Source organism: Spodoptera frugiperda, chromosome 25 (assembly GCF_023101765.2).
Source record: "Spodoptera frugiperda isolate SF20-4 chromosome 25, AGI-APGP_CSIRO_Sfru_2.0, whole genome shotgun sequence".
NCBI classification, from domain to species: domain Eukaryota; kingdom Metazoa; phylum Arthropoda; class Insecta; order Lepidoptera; family Noctuidae; genus Spodoptera; species Spodoptera frugiperda.
In genome coordinates this window covers 19,188,612-19,205,709 of record NC_064236.1, presented here as the reverse complement: position 1 = coordinate 19,205,709, position 17,098 = coordinate 19,188,612, and positions in this window count along the sequence as shown.

The following is a 17,098-nucleotide window of genomic DNA, read 5'->3' as shown; positions in this document are numbered from 1 at the left end:
ATTACAAATAACATAATTCCCAAAACAGCAAATCTCTGCTTATTCCTCCCCTACCCCACTACTTCAGACTTCATAAACAAATTCTAGACAGATAAGTACGGTACTAAAATACTGAACAAATATTTAGGTAATTCCCATCTCCTTAAAACCACTTCAAAACAACTATAATTAGCTGTACAAACTCAGCCTTAAGCCTCATTAAAACAGTGCAGACCCACAAAACTTATTCATCCCAAAATCCGACCCCAACTCTAACGCAAAATTTTACGTTAACGTTAATAAAGACGCCACAAACTTACGTTCCTCCGTCAAAACAATATTGCAACTGGTAGTCAGTAAAACATAGCTGCTAAGCTTACTAATTGGTCTGGATACTAAGCTGTACCTAGCAAGATGTGTAAGCCTCCCCCCGTCATACCGAAACAGAACATTAAAAGCTCGGTTGAGTTAAGTCTTTTCACACGAGCACAGCCGCTGCGATGCGACAAGAGCGTGGCACTTCAGGAAGATTTTGAATTTTAAGCTAAGACAGTATTCTGTGGGACTAAATAGACCACTGAGTAAAATTTAAATGTGATTTTTAAATGACTTTTTCTTGCCTAAAATCACGTATGGATTTGGTTGTAAGGTGATAATCGGCGGTCCATTGTCTCTGCCTACCTTCTTGGGAGACAGGCGTGTAGTTATGTATGTATGTGATAACGCAGTCTTGTATTTGCCAACCTTTAAAACGCAAGATGAGAAACATACTCAATAGGTAGCATGGTAACACTTATACACTATAAACAAATAACATTCAAAAGTCTTATCCTAGAAAATAAAGTTTTCAAAACCATTTACAATGAACCTTAACATTAAAAAAACACGTCACAAAATCGCAGCGACATCAAAAAAATCCGTGTGAAACACCATTTTCAACTTGTTGAAGTAAAATTAGCTGAGTGGTATTAGGTAGGTACCATCTCATTGGATGCGAGAGCTTAGTACGAAAATAAAATAAGTTGACTCCCAGTCTAGGGTCGGAGAGGGAGGTGAGGAGGGGACGCCGTCGCTTTGATTCCTACTCGGATGGTTCAGCAGCTAAGTAAAATGTGCTCAATAAGTTCTTGGATCGGTACCTCGTAGCTTGTAATCGTACGACTTCATTCCTCTTATTCCCTTGCTTCGTATTTTTCATTAGTAAAGGTTCTAAAGATGAATGAAATGGATGCTTTTTCATTTTATTGAAGTTTTTAATTGATTTTGTAGAGCTACCTAAAAGAATTACAGGCCAGACGGCTCTAGCTACACAGTTGTGATTCCAATGATTTATCCATGGGCGACGGTGACGCTTACCTTCAGGTGAACATTCGGTTCGTTCGCCTCCCTACTACAATAAACATTTGAAGTCATATATTATACTAGTTACTCAAACGCGGTTTCAACCACTCTGCTCCTTAATCCCTGCTATTTATTGGTCATAGCGTGATGTTTTATAAATATATAGCCTTGTTCGATCAATAAACTATTCAACACGAAAAATAAATATTTTTTCAATAAGGACGGACGATAAGCTCCGGAGATTAGCGTGATCAAACAAACAAACTCTTTAACTTTATATATTAATATAGACAGTTGTTTATCTTGGACTTCAAAAACAAAAAAAAAGTACGTATAAAAAAATAAATAATCAAATTAATGATGTAAAATCTATCTACGGAAAAGCCGCTTAACGGGTGCTTAAAGAAAACAAATATCAGAACAAAATAAAACATTATAATAAATACCCGGCTCCTAGAAACATACCAACAATACAATATATAAACAACATAATTGGCTAACTACTTAGGGAGCTTAGGTACTCGACGGAGCATGAGTGATATTAAACATTTATTATTCTCTCGTAATTGAGAAAATAAATCTAAAAATTGAGTTTCATACCGATGTATGTTATTGCTACTCGAGTGTATCTCGATTTTAATGCTGAAATAATGACTATTGAACTGTTATCCCTTACTAATGAGCCTCTTGATAAAATATTCCAACGTACTTAATATTGTTTTTTTCCTATGTAATTGTTTGTTCAGCGAGGCACTTACTTAAATGGTTTATTACCAAGTGTTTTGTTGTTTATTGTAAGCCTCTAATATTTGCTGATAATTTGACACCTATTTGCGAACAGGGAATAATTGTGAGTTGGGAGTTGTGTTTTAGCATACCTATAGGTATGCTAAAACACAACTCCTTCACTTCTACTACAACTACTTAACTGATGTACGTAAGACATAATCCAATACTACACAAAAAAGTCTTCAAAATTACCACAAATGCCTCGTTAAAATACTTGCCATAATAAAACAATCACGTCTTATAATGTAAACGCAGTGTCAGCCCGCACTTAGTTACTGAACACCCCTCACTTTCGCAAACACAGGCAGCTCTCTATACTGTCGACCCCTTTAATGCTGCAGAATAGGGGAACGCCAAACCATAGACCGACAGAGGGAACTAATCCGATCTGTAGACGTCTTTCAGCAACTACCTTTATAGGATACATACGTACCTTTACAGGATGAACGGGGAATATTTTTCTATGGGATACAGGGAGAAACGAGTAGACGGATTACCGGTCAAGGAATCGACCCCGCCCTTGGACACCTATAGCACTAGAGGGCTTGTAAGTGCGTTACCGGTCCTTAGGAGATTAAACGGAACTCCGGCACACAACCCACGTAACTTTCACGCCGGGTTTCTGTGAGGCCGTAGACTCAAAGGAACATTCTCGAACACAAATCTTTCACATGCAGCTTTGGGTCACAGGTCGGAGTCGACTGGTTGCATAGGAAATCCTGCTTTACACAACAGCTGTAGCGATACGGTAACCAGGAAGGAATCTTCCAGTGAAAGTACCAACAAATACTTACAAACATTTCTACATTTTGTTCGATAGAGAGTTGATTGGTTAGTATGAGTATAATGCAAGCTGCGTGGGTATTAATTTAACATATTTTATTAGCAATATACCTACATTCTTTTATAGATTATAATATATGTAGATTAAAAAAATACTGTTTGAAAGTTTCGTGAATATAAAGATTTTGTGATTAAATCTGATTGTGGTACCCTAGTACCACATATATCATTTTAGTGTCGAAAAAGGAGTTACAAAAACCGTACCGGTAAACTATGGCAACTTTACCGGGCCCTTGGCAACTTTACCATACTATAGGTATTCGGTATAAACTCATTTATCTAAAAATCTACCCACTAGAATTCTGTTTTGTAATAGAAGTATTTTTTAGACATTTAAAGGAAATAACTATATTTTGCGTAGACGTAAGACTGCTATTATGCCAGTAATGGCCGTCACAATGTATGCGTGAAAATGAGCTAAAAGTTAGTTGTTCCTAAATTGTGCTTACAGAGCCTTAACTATTTGTCACAGGTGAGTGAAATTTTGATCTTGTATGTATATTATAGTTGGGATTACTGTTGTAATGTCAGCAATTGCTTTTTCTTTAAAAATTGATAAATAATCGCGGTAATGTTGACACAGTTAGGTAAAGTTGCCACGGCCTGCTTTGTGGCAACACCTACAGTTAGGGTTGGCAATAAATATTTTTTTCTTGTTTGTGTGTATGTAACCATTTTCGAATACCTAAATTTCACAGCATAATAGTGAATATCCTGGATGATAAGATATAATGTATTTAATAATACCTTTTGTTTTACAGCCAAAATGGCTCCCATGAAACAAAACCGCAGAAAACTCGGAGCTAGACACTATAAAAATTATACGGAAGTGATGTTATAATTAGCTATGGAGATAGTGAAGTCATAAAATTAAAAAGTCAAGGATTAAACACTATTTTGTAGCCTTTTTTACAATTTTAAACATAAATACTTAAAATTTTAGCTTAATTTAGTTAAAAGGGAATAATATTTATGTAAGAAATTTGTGCGTTTTTTTACTTTAGGTTTAAGGTTTATTAATTTTTTTTTTGCTAAATATACATGTCATAAAAATGTTCCTCCTTTTTTGACAACCCCGAGCGTAACAAATTATTTGTATGTAAATTACGATGAAACCCGTGGCAACTTTCCCTAATGTCTGTGTAGCCGTTATCTTTATAGATTTCCTCATATTGTTTGCATTATAATACGAAGAGGTCCTAGATGAAGCCCTCTGTACCTCAACAACTCTTTAATATGCAATACACGATGAATACGGCGCGTAGGTAAAGTTGCCAAAAATTTGGTATCTTTACCCATGTTGTTTTTTCTTTACTACGGCTAAAATAAGTGTTTGTATTTAATGACGATTACGGTAAAGTGAGCCAGATAGACTACAATTCTAAATATATAGTTTTGGTTTCTATGCGTCTTATGGTTAAAAATATATTTCGTGTTTTGTTCTAAAATATGGTAAAGTTGCCATGTTTTACGGTATATTATTAGAATAAGTAATCGTAGAAATTTTCCAATGGACACATAATACTATTTGTTACCGAAATGAATAGCGAATCGGTACAATACTACCAGAGACAGTACACATAATAAATTTCACAAACAAAATTTTCCCCAGAAACTCTTAAACAAATAAGAAAATAATTCACGTATAAACAAACAACATACGATTAAAACCTGTTACAGTTCACAATCAGAACAAAACGTAACACTTTATTGTCCTTACAATTTCAACCATGCACAGCTTACACGTACCGTACCGTTGCCGTTGTGTAAAAAGAAACCATAACAGCGGACAGTGCGAAGTCCCCCATTGTGGAGACACCTGCACTCCTCGCTGAAATATTTTACTGAGCTTCACGATAAATATTTCGAAATCAGGAAACCGTGAGTAATCCTATTCAGACGGACACGTTAACAACCCCCCGCCCCCCACCCCTCGTCTTATAGGGAGTGAGACTGTACTGTGAACGTGTGCCGGGTTTGTAAACTGCTCACATTCCGAGCGCTTGTTATTAAAGTTCAGTCGTATAGGTTTTGGATGGGCCAGGGGTGTACTCCGGCTCTTATTGTTATAAACTTTATGTTGATGTTTGCTAGTTTCTGCCAGCGGATTTACTTGCGTTTTTTCGTGATAACAATTAATTAGTAGTCGATGTGTTAGTACAGATTATAATCTATCGCTGTGTATTTAATTTATATCCACTCAGTAACAAAATAGTAGGAAATCACCTTAGTGTGAGTTTGCTTTACGTTTGAAGTAATCGAAGCGAGAGCGCGTTCGTAAACTAACCAATCAGAACGCCGTATTCGCTCTCGTTTCGATTACTTTAAACTTAATGTAAACTCGTACTAAGGGTGTAGGGTTAGGTAATGATTGATTATTGTAATAACAGACATTCAAAAGTAAAATCACATATTGTTTAGAGATTTTCTTTGAAATCGACGCATTTATTTCAGATTTTATTTTGTACACAAACAAACAGAAACTATTCCCTCAGTTAGTAGAGATGGATGCTCAGTTCAAAGTGCAGATTTCTATAGAAATCATTTCTATCTAGTTTTATGTTTTGAGTTTGTAGTGCCTGGCTTGTTAGAAAAGTTAGGAGCACTACAATGCACTAGGTTTAACTCGCAAAACATTATCTAGTCCAAAATAAGATAAAGTTAAAATCAAATCGTTTATTTTAATTAATCCTCGACACTTTTGATTTGTCCGTCACTTCATTACTAGATACATTTTAGAAATGACGTATTTGCTTCTAGTCTCTTAAACTTTGATTCGTTTTATCTAAGTATTGTTATCTTCAATAAAAATTTAAGAATACGTGTCTAATATTTTTTTATTACATAACTGACGGATTAAATACATTTTTAATTTCGTACCCCGTCATCATCCATATTACAGACCTATACACATACATAACAGTAACTTTGTGTTATCAGATTATTCTTAGAGAGATGTAACTTATACTTTTTTCAATACAAAAAGTTCTAAAAACTTAAATGGTATCTGATTTATACTTAGTTACCAAAGTCTGGTGAAGTTATAAAAGTTATAAATAAAATAATAATGTCGTCTGTTCCAAGTAACTACTTAAATTGTGTCTGATTTATATTTACCCAGGTCTGGTGAAGTTATAAAAGTTATAAATAGAATAATATCTATCGTATGGCGATCTGAACAGCCCGTGTGTATCACGCAGCGCCCGTCAAGGAATATCGTCTAGACATCTTATTGGAGGTAAACGGTCGGACGAATAAGAGGATTTGATTTGTACAAGGAGAAATATAATAATGTCTCTCTTTTTAGTGTATTTTGTTATAAATATACTAATAAATTCATATAGTTATTGAGAGTTTTGATAAATAAGAGATGGTGTGAATCAGAAGAAACAAAAAATACATTATGTCGTTGTGTAACAGTCTGTAATAGTTTTATTGAGTGCACCGAATAGACGGGTCACCTGATGGTAAGCGAACAGCGCCGCCCTTGGACATCCGCAACACCAGAGGTGTCACAGGTGCGTTACCAGACTTATAAATAGGAGTACGCTCTTTTCTTGAAGGTCGTATAGGTTCAGAAATACCTCCGATGAGTACTGTACTACTGTACTGTACAAATTAGTCTACTACTGACCTCCACTATCTGAGAGAGATTTTCCGTAGTCTCCTTTCTCCACAATTGGCAGTTCAAAAATGCAAAATAACAGAGTCAATGATATGAAGTCTACCATTGATTTCGATGACAAAAGACGAAATCCTGACAAAATACTTACATTTTCCATAACTGCTATCAATAGCAACAAGTCTCAGATTTGAACCCAGCAATTGAGCCTCTTCGCGTGCCTTGGTTTACGAATAGTGTTATTTGTGGAAAACTAATTGTCATTGCTCTGAGACTTAGAGATAATGAAGAAAATTGCTTCACCCAATTGTGAGGAATGTGGAGTTGTCGAGGACCTACAACATGTATTGATGGCATGTGTACAATATAAGTCAAGTAGAGATAATTTGATTAGGTCTCTGAATTTGAACAGAACTGATGTAGGTATGTTCCACAACATTTTGTCCCAACCAAATGGTGACAAGGCAAAAGCTTTGTTCAATTTCATGGCCCATATCTTGTAATTTGTTTATTATAGACTAGCTTCCGCCCGCGACTCCGTCCGCGTGGATGTCGGTCTTCGCGTGGATGTTTTATTTCTCCATTTTGAGTAACTCTAACAATGACATCTTATAAATATCTATTGGAGCCAAATACGGCTAAGCCCATAATAATTAAGGATATCCCTCTACTGCTGTTAAGCTTGCGTTCTGTAGTATTTATAAAAGTGAAAAATTAAGATTTTTTTTTCTACATATTTTTCCAGGATAAAAAGTATCTTATTTTATGCCCAGGATAATAAGGTATAAAATTATATCAAGTTTCATCGAAATCAAACCGTTAGTTTTCACGTGATGCCTGAACATAGAGATAGACAGAAAGACAAAAAAAAATAGGTTAAAGTAAGGTTTAGTATCGATCTATAATTAATAAAAGTACCTACGCCTTTACCTACTTAATAGAAACTAAGCGTAATTCATGTATATATTTGGTGTTTCTGTACCGATTTCTATGATTTTTTTTATTTAATAGGTAATAATCTTAACATTTTTAATTAGGGATGAATGAGTGTCATAAACGTAAGAATAGGTAGACAAATATAATCAGAAAGCTTCGAACTGCTAAGCTATCGGGAGTTATACGTGTTATTGTGAGTCAACCATAAAAGATAGACATTTGCTGTCGTGGAGTATTTTTTAAACAATTTTAAGGAGAACATTTCCGTCATACATGATTTCTGTGTAGCTTTAACCATTAAGGCTGCACACGCGACGGAAGCTTCAAAAATGGAGTAAGTTCTCCGGTTTTCCCAACATTTCCCTTCACTGCTCTGCTCCTATTGATCGTAGCGTGATGAAAAGTATACTATAACCTGCCCAGGAGTATGAAGAACAATTGTACCAAGTTTCGTTGAAATCTGTCGAGTAGTTTTTGTTTCTATAAAGAACATACAGACAGACAGACAGACAGACAGACAGACAGACAGACAGACAGACAAAAAAATTTCTGATTGCATTTTTGGCGTCAGTATCGATCACCCGCTGATAGTTATTTTGGAAATATATTTCATGTACAGAATTGACCTCTCTACAGATTTATTATAAGTATAGATAGATTAGGTTACGTTGGGACTGACATACGCTACGCGTAAAAGCCCCTTTAAATATTAATAAAGAGAGAAAAAAACCCAGCAATTGTGTTTTTGTTGAAACAAAAAAAAAAACAAAAACTTCTTTGAAAACCCACGGAGTTCCACAAGTGCGTCCTTCAAAAGAAACAAGTTTTTGAACTTCATAGACTTCTTACCCCGCGGCTCTGAGTTTCAAGGATATAATGAAATGTAGAACAGTTAAAATGTTTGTTAACAAACAAACATTTAAAAATTGCTTTTGCAAAAGTTTATACAGTATGGAGATCACTCATATCTTAAATGAAACTACAAGTATAAACTAGTCTACAGAAGCATAATATAACTAAATATTTCAACGAAAACCAAACATTAAAAAAATAAATTTTCTAACACAATAAATAATTAAATAAATCAAATATTAATTTCGGTATGATAATGATCACAGAAGAGCTGTAATGTCGTAGGTTGTGTAGGAATGTTACATAATTGCCGCGCGGCTGTTATAATGCCGTATTTGTAAATAATATTCACATAAGCTCAAAGAGAATATTGCCCTTTTTGGCTTACCTACTGGGCCCTATTTCGCTTGTCAGCCAAGATGATAACAAATATGTGGTTTAAATTAAGTCATGAGAGGTTTCCCCATACGGTATATCAACAGGTCGTGAATGTTCGCTGTGCACATTAAGTCAGAACTTGAATGAGAGGATTAACAGTAATCTGTGCTTGGCAGGCTGGCTGGCGATCGCAGTCCCAAGGGTCCACATTTATCAGAGAGCAATGAGCTCTGCAGCCTGCTCAGCCAGTTCCTTTACCAACCCTTGCAGGAAAAATTTGGATGATGTCAAATATATTCTTCTGTCATAAATGTCACTATTACTTATCTCTTTTACGTACCTTATTTTAAAGGGGGTTCTAAAATCATCCAATAACTTTTCTCGCCTTGGGCAAGGCAGCAAGAATGACAGACTCTTACTGACTAAAAATCACCCCGTCCCTACTCCTGCTTTTCAAGCCGGAGCTTCCGTAAACCCGCTAGATCGTCCGCAGCTCGGGTCTTTACGTCCCTACATTAAATAAATAATCTTTTTCCTATTTCACAATGCTAATTGATTTATAAGATATCTGCTAGGTTTAATAAAAACAAAAACGTCTTATAATAAATTTAATTAGACACAAAAACTAATTAATATTAATTACAATAGGAAGCCTAAGAGACCTGTCGTCGTGTATAACCTAAACATAATCACAAATCATTTTAATGCCTAAGTAATTAAGACATTAATTATACACCATTGTTCTCTGGTTTAATGAAATGATATGATCTGTGATGTCTTCACAGACATTCTAAAACTTTTTTTGTGTTACTACCGCACTCCGAAATATTTAATGATTACATAAACTAAATATTTATAAGTATAGATTTTGTTCCGAAAACCAATAATTGGTGACTGGGTTTTAGAACCAATAAATTACTCTGAGTACGGTGACTAGAGTTTCTTTTATTTTAATTTAAGTTGACAATACGTGTGTGTTTGTGGTTAAAACCCGCACCCAACCGGGTTCGAAACCTGCCGACGGCAAGTACTACCAATGTGACTTTACCGAGTTATGTCGTACTTTCTAGGATTATTTAGAAACCACTTAGAAACGGTGAAGGAAAACATCGTGAGGAAACCTGGGCTTATAATTTCTAGTTATAAGTTTTAAATCGTAAGTAAGCATGGTGATTAAACCTTTTCAACGGGAGAAGAGGCTTTGGTCAGCAGTAGCTACTTATAGGCTGATGATGTGATGTGAAATCATCATCATCAGCCACAAGATGTCGACTTCTGAACATAAACTTCTCCCAATGACTTCTAAGTCGACCTGTCGCAAACTAGTTACTTACATCCAGCAACGTTTATATATATACGTATAACACATAATGCTACCTAATGAAATTGCGGCTGATCGTGTCATTGGTTTTACGAAAGTTTTTAAAAACAAGATGACTTAAAGAGACAGACAAAGGACTGGCGTCAAATAAGAGATGCTACCTTCTCAATTCTTTATTGTAAAATTAATGAACTGACCGCCATAAATAACTAGTGAAACTACCAACACAGAATGTTCATCCATTTATTGATACTAGTGGTCGCCTAGTGGTTGAAATTCAACCATATACGATTTAATTTACAATACCACTTAACATACGTTCAAGGATAATTTTTATTTAACTCAAACAAACTCTTTTATAAAACTCTATTCATATGAGACGTCAATATCATCGCAATGTCTATCGATTTTGACGTTTTGTCAAATACGATCAGATACTATGCAATACTATGCATGTGTGTGTAATGTTTTATTTATTGATTTAATGTACTTTATAAGCATTATTTTTGAAAAATATTAGCGGTATGCACTTCTCCTACACATAAACTATAAGTGTACCAAATTTTATGCTCCTACGTCCGCGCAATTTTCGTAAATAGCGGTCCAAAGTTTTTGCATCACGTATTAATATATAGATTTATTCATAGGTACTCATAACTTTTTCACAAAACACAAAATCATATTTATTTTTCAACATTTTGGATTTTTACAGCAAATAAAATATTTATGCCTCAGTAATTCGTCACTAAAATCTCACACAGTTTTTTTATCAAAGGATTGCAAAATATTGCAGAGATTTCGCGCGCAGTTTCATTTTACAAAATGAAAAAGTATTCCCAATTTAGTTCAACTAAATAAATGTTAATGGAATAGTCCCGGCTTACAACTCAATAAATAAAGCACAAACAGCACACGGCTACATTTATTAATATAATGGCGATGTTCAAATAGCCAATGGCTCATATCGGTAATTAAACCGCAGACAAGTTACATTTAAATAAAATTGAGCAATCTTATAGTAATGAGTCAGTCAAATAGTTTTGTTGGTTCATGCATGATTATCGGTAAATATGCGTACATTTAGGTATTACGGTATTTAAACACATAAACATTATTTACTAATTGTAAACTAAACATTAAATCTATATTTTCTATCACAAATCGACAAAATACAAATTCAATTACAGCGCCTGTCTAAACATTCAAAGCAAAGCGCACGGCGACGTAATATTGCATCATCTTTTTTACTATTTGTGTTATACTAAAAGTTTGGACCCTTTTTAGGGGACGAATCCCCTCAGTCCCCCTCGTATTGAACTTAGGCGTCTAGCGCAGTCCCCTCGCGTCCAGTACGTTATTAATATTTCAAAAAGGGTTCCATCAAAGAGTACCTAGGTAGGTACGTTTGGCTGATTTATTGATCCGTCTGTACTGTCTGTATTGCGAATTGACTTGCGACCAGTTTTGTTGGCGAGGTACTAGAAAGTAATATTTCGTGTCTTTAGTATTAAAATAAACTTATCAACAACTTATTATCGATGATATTCCTTAAAATACAGTAACTGTTTGTCTTTGAAGTTGCAATATAGAAGCACACCTACTACCGTATGTAACAACCAGTAATGCAATACTTAAGTACTTATGACAATCTAACACATTATAACATAACAAACCTACTTAAAACACACTAATAGTGCATTTGAAGGCTACGTTATATATAAAACTTGGTTATATAACGTTGTATCATTTACATAGATACATTAGTATTGATACAGATTAAAATTGGTTATTGTTTTGCATTAGTAAAAATAGTTTCGTGTAGGTAATCTTATCAACATCAAGTCAGAAATATATACACCTATATGATATAAAGTAATTATAATATAGATAAAGCCATTATAGTTATTTTCCATCGCATCTGGAATTGATTTACGACTTACTTAGTTTGATGAACTTAACATTACTATAATTAACCTAAAACAACAAGAAAAACTAGGAAAACTTGATAAAATTCCAAAATCATTTCATCACTAAACAAAAAAATACAGTCGAATTGAGAACCTCCTCTTTTTTTGAAGTCGGTTAACAAAACAAAACGAAAAAATTTAATGTTTGATAAAAAAATACAAAATCTAATAGCCAGTCATATTATGAACCCTCAGTGTATCGGTCTATTTTCGTTAGTTCAGTTTGCAACGTGCGGCTAGACAGACCGATAGACGTCTCTAATTTGAATTGAAATAGAACGCTACTGGCAGGCATGACAAGCTATATAGATAGCCACTACCAGCCCATTTTACAATGGGAGCTCGCCTATGAATGCGTCTTAATGAAGTCAACACCAAATAAATAGGTATTCATGTTTAGATTATTTATAGTAAAAATACTATTATACAAAAGCGTAGCAGATTCGAGAAATCTGGTCTTAGTACTTAGTAGTTTATATGAACTGTTCACCTTGTCATCAGGTACCTACTTCTATATTTATGAGAGTGTTGAAACTGGTTGACGTCAATAAGTTGGACATACCACTATTTTTTTTTCTTAACTTAAATATCTACCATAGTATGAGCCATTCAAAAATCACATCAATTCTAACAACTGTGCGATTTAATTACTGAGACAAGTACAGCTGGTGTAATCATACACCCTAGGTCCCTAATTCTACATTAAAATTTTATTTAAGTACCGCAAATGATACCTAAACCTTTCCCTCTTTCCCCTAATGGTCACGCAACTAATGAAATATTGACACACGAGGAATTAGGTACCTACATAACTCCTTTTGGGGAAATCACCAGTTGTCAGTAGAACAATGAATCGGTTGCAAAATGGCTGACAATTCGGTTACATTTACAAGGTTATGCAATACAATTACTTATCTCCTTGCATCTTGAATCTTGTCACACAAGGCGATATGTAGTTTACACGCAGTCACGACACACGATATATTGCTGTGTTTACACAAATATGGATTCGGACGCCTTTTTTAAATAAATGTGAATGTAAAATGAGTTTCATATAAGGTAACCGAAATTTTATTTAAATGCTTCAGAATGTAACTCGCTGTGACTTGACATGGTGGTTTACATGACATCTGAATGAGTATACTTACTGCACATTTTTAAAAGAAATTAAATTAATCTTAGGCCAGTCAGTATTGCGAATTAGACATTTGATTCAATTAATACGGAGGTGGACAGGATTGATTCTTTTCATTGATGAATGAATCTAGATCGATTTGCTAAATGATTGACGAGTTAACGGCATCATTATAATAATATAATTCCTAATACACACTACAAACACACCAAAAATACCCAAAAAAATCAAATAGTCACGAAATAGCATCGTAATAAATTACGATCCGGAGTTGTTAACAGCGAACAGGATGAAGAATTGATCGGTTTCTCCCTTGAACTTGACGACCCTAACATTGAAATATTTATCCTTAACTTAAAACCTTGACATACTTGTGGAGTCAATGTCAATACGGAGAAGGGAGAGGGGACCCTTCTATTTTCGGCAAATCTCCCTAAATTGGGGAGGCGTCTCGGAGTACAGACGCCAGTCGCCAGGTGATCGTTGATCCCTTCAAACATCTTAAGATCATTGAACAGGAACGGAACGTGCCGGATTAACGAAGTCGAGTCTACTGGAGGTATCCGATCGTATGATTATATTAGAAGTTTAGAAATGGCGATTGTGGGTAAGGATGTGTTTTCGTCTGCGTGTTCAAAATGTCGATGGAGTTTAAATAAAAAGTGTTACTTGTTAGTGACTGACGATATTTTAGACTTAAGGAGACAATGAAAGAAAATTACATGACTCATGATACAGATTTCAAGTAGGTCATGCTAAAGGCGAAGTGGAGTAAAAATTATAAATCTACTAGCTGACCCGGCAAACTTCGTACCAACTCAAAATTTCTCGCCTTTTAAACCTTCCGTGGACTTCCAGGAATAATTCAAGGCCCAAATTTGCCAAATCAGTCCATTCTCAAGTTTTAACAGCAATTGATTTTTATATAGAGAGATCAAAATATTTTTTATACCGACAATTATACGAACAGATGAATTAAAATTCTGAACAAGACCTGTCGATTGAAATCCATCAACTTCACAAACGCAGACCACAAATTGGTTTTACAAGTGTTTTAGATATTTTTATCCAATTTACACCCTACGAACCAAAGCATGGATGGAATGAAAGGGAGATAATTGATTTTTGGCTTCACAATTCCACCGCGAATAGTTTTTGATTGGTGTCAGCCCTACAAATAATTGAGTTTTGATCACGTAAACAAAAACAGATTAAGGCACTGAGTTGTTACATAACTTTATTTGTTGAAATACACACTACATTAGATTGCTATTGATGATGATTAGAATAATAGTAATAAATGATGATACGAAAGTCTTTTTTTAGCCACAAACCGAATAAAAGTGTGTTTATCCATTTTTATTTTATGACATTCCTGCCTCTATGGTCGCGTGGTCGCAAGTGGCTGCACAAGGGGTCACGGTTTCTATTCCCGGGTCGGGCAAAGTAATGCTGGGCATTTTTTGGTTATTCGGAAAAAATCTTAGTAGTAGCGCGGAGTCTGGAATTGTCCCGGTGCCCAGTATAAGGCAATAGGTTCACCCCCTATTACATAAGACTTATAACACAAATGGTGAAAGTTGCTGTATACCTAAGTGCATTATGTGCCGTAATGTGCACCTATGCCTACCCCTTCGGGGATAAAAGACGTCACGTTGTTTTTTATGACATCAACTACATCATTTTTCTTTAAGGACCGTCTGGTTAATAGTTACTATAGCCTAACTACCTACGCTTGCAACAACCGAAGCAACACAAGTGTTTTTTCATGTAGGGACCTCTTTGTTCATTCCTATTTTGTCCTTATGTTAACTGTTATAAATATGGTAATTGGTGCAATAGATACTGATAACACTTCAGAGATAGCAGTAAAATGCATTCGATGTAATTACTAGATTACTACTACAAATAATGTTGAATAGTTTCCTAGTAAAGTGGTCACTACAGGCTGATTTTATCTTAATGTAGTTTGATTTGAACAAGATTAGTGTGTAGAGGCTTTTATAGAGGAAAGACCACACGGGGATTTCAGTAGATTCACAGCTATTCAGTATAGTTATCTCTATAGGGTCCTTCTACTCGTATAGGACGATATGAGTACTGTAAAGGAGGAGATAAACTTTAAGACTTGGATCTCTTACCCACGCTCTGATGTAAAGGTCTGAAGTACTTCAGCTTCTCTGCATTTAGCCATGCCCTTAATCTCTTAATACGCCGCCCAAATGACCGATATGATTGGCACAGACATACTTACATAATCTATACTAATATTATAAAGCTGAAGAGTGTTTGTTTGATTGTTTGTTTGTTTGAACGCGCTAATCTCCAGAACTACTGGTCCGATTTGAATAATTGTTTTTGTGTTGAATAGTGCATTTATCGAGGAAGGTTATAGGCTATAAAACATCATGCTATGACCAATAGGAGCCAAGCAGAGCGGGTGAAACCGCGTGAAAGTAGCTAGTAATTTATATCTACAAGCTGTTTTATTTTTTTATTATCTTTTCTCTACACCTGGATTTCTTGCGTCATTGATATGTTTACAAATACTTACTTACCTATAACATTTAATTGATTGGCGATTTCAATCGTATAACATTACGTTTAAATTACTATGTATTAATGGACTGTACCTATGTCACTGTATAATATAATGGTTTTAATATAATAAATATCTATAGTTATGTATACTTGTATAGGTACTAGAGATTATTTTTTTCCAATTGCAATGACGAGGCACTTTGTTCAACTTTATCAAGAGTTAGCATATCTTTTGAAAAATAATAAACACGGTTTCACGGCTTGCCTTGTAAGTTTCCAAAAGATAACGTCTTCCTGTCTGAATTATATCATTTCTTTCATATATCTACTTACTCTCACTGATATCTTCACTGTTGAAATTATAAAATACAAATAATCGCTAAAGAGAAAGGTACACATAACGCCATCTATCGGAATATTGTAGATTATTTAGTATTCATTCAATAATCTTATGTTCTTAGTATAATATATGTGTGTGAACCAAATTAAAAACGAATTAAGTTCTGTTGAATCTCATACAATGCGTTTTATTATATTCACAATTTATAATCACTGTCTATGGACAAAGATATTCTTATGTACATTCCGTTAGGTCTATGATCTAATCAGCAAGAAGAACAAGACTTTTCTACGTTTCTATTTACCGTTTTCTATAACTAATATAGTTATAGTATAATGCTATAAACAAACCCTTCCCGTGCAAGTAAACATCACATTGGTACCTCCGGGTTCTTTTTAAAATTAATATTGATTGCTGATGGCTGCCATGGGGTGTCTAGTCTGGCCTCTCGTTTGATTCCCCTCCCATGGGCGGGGGGACCAATTCGATGATATTCCCCCCTCGAAAAAAAAAATAAAGCCTCTCGTTTCATATTGCATGATTGAAATTCCCCAATCATCCATTATTTTTAAAGGTATTTAAGTGTTTGTGTGTATTGTGTGTGACGAAAGCAAAATACTAGGTATACAAAATTTTCCTCTACATAGTACCACAATGTGGAGAGCGGTATTTAAATAAAATGTATTATTGTAAATAAGCACATTACATATACAAATTTTAAAGGTTCCCTAATAATTCAATAGATACTTACCTTAACACTCTTAGCTATACCTCAATAAACTTGAATTCAAAATTAAGAGTCCGAGTCCAAACAAAATATAATAGGTATTGTATTGCGAATTAAATTTCGATCACCCACCCTTATGAAAAGCGTAGGACACAATACAAAGAGAGTCTAACGAGACACGCGAATATTTTGTGTGGTACAAGTTGGACGACGTGTTGCCGCTTCTAGTTGCTAAGACCTTTTTTTAAAGGCTCCTAGCTTTTTGGGGATAAAAGACTAGGAAATGTGGGATTTTTACCTCACTAAAACCACTCCGGCCGGCGGTCA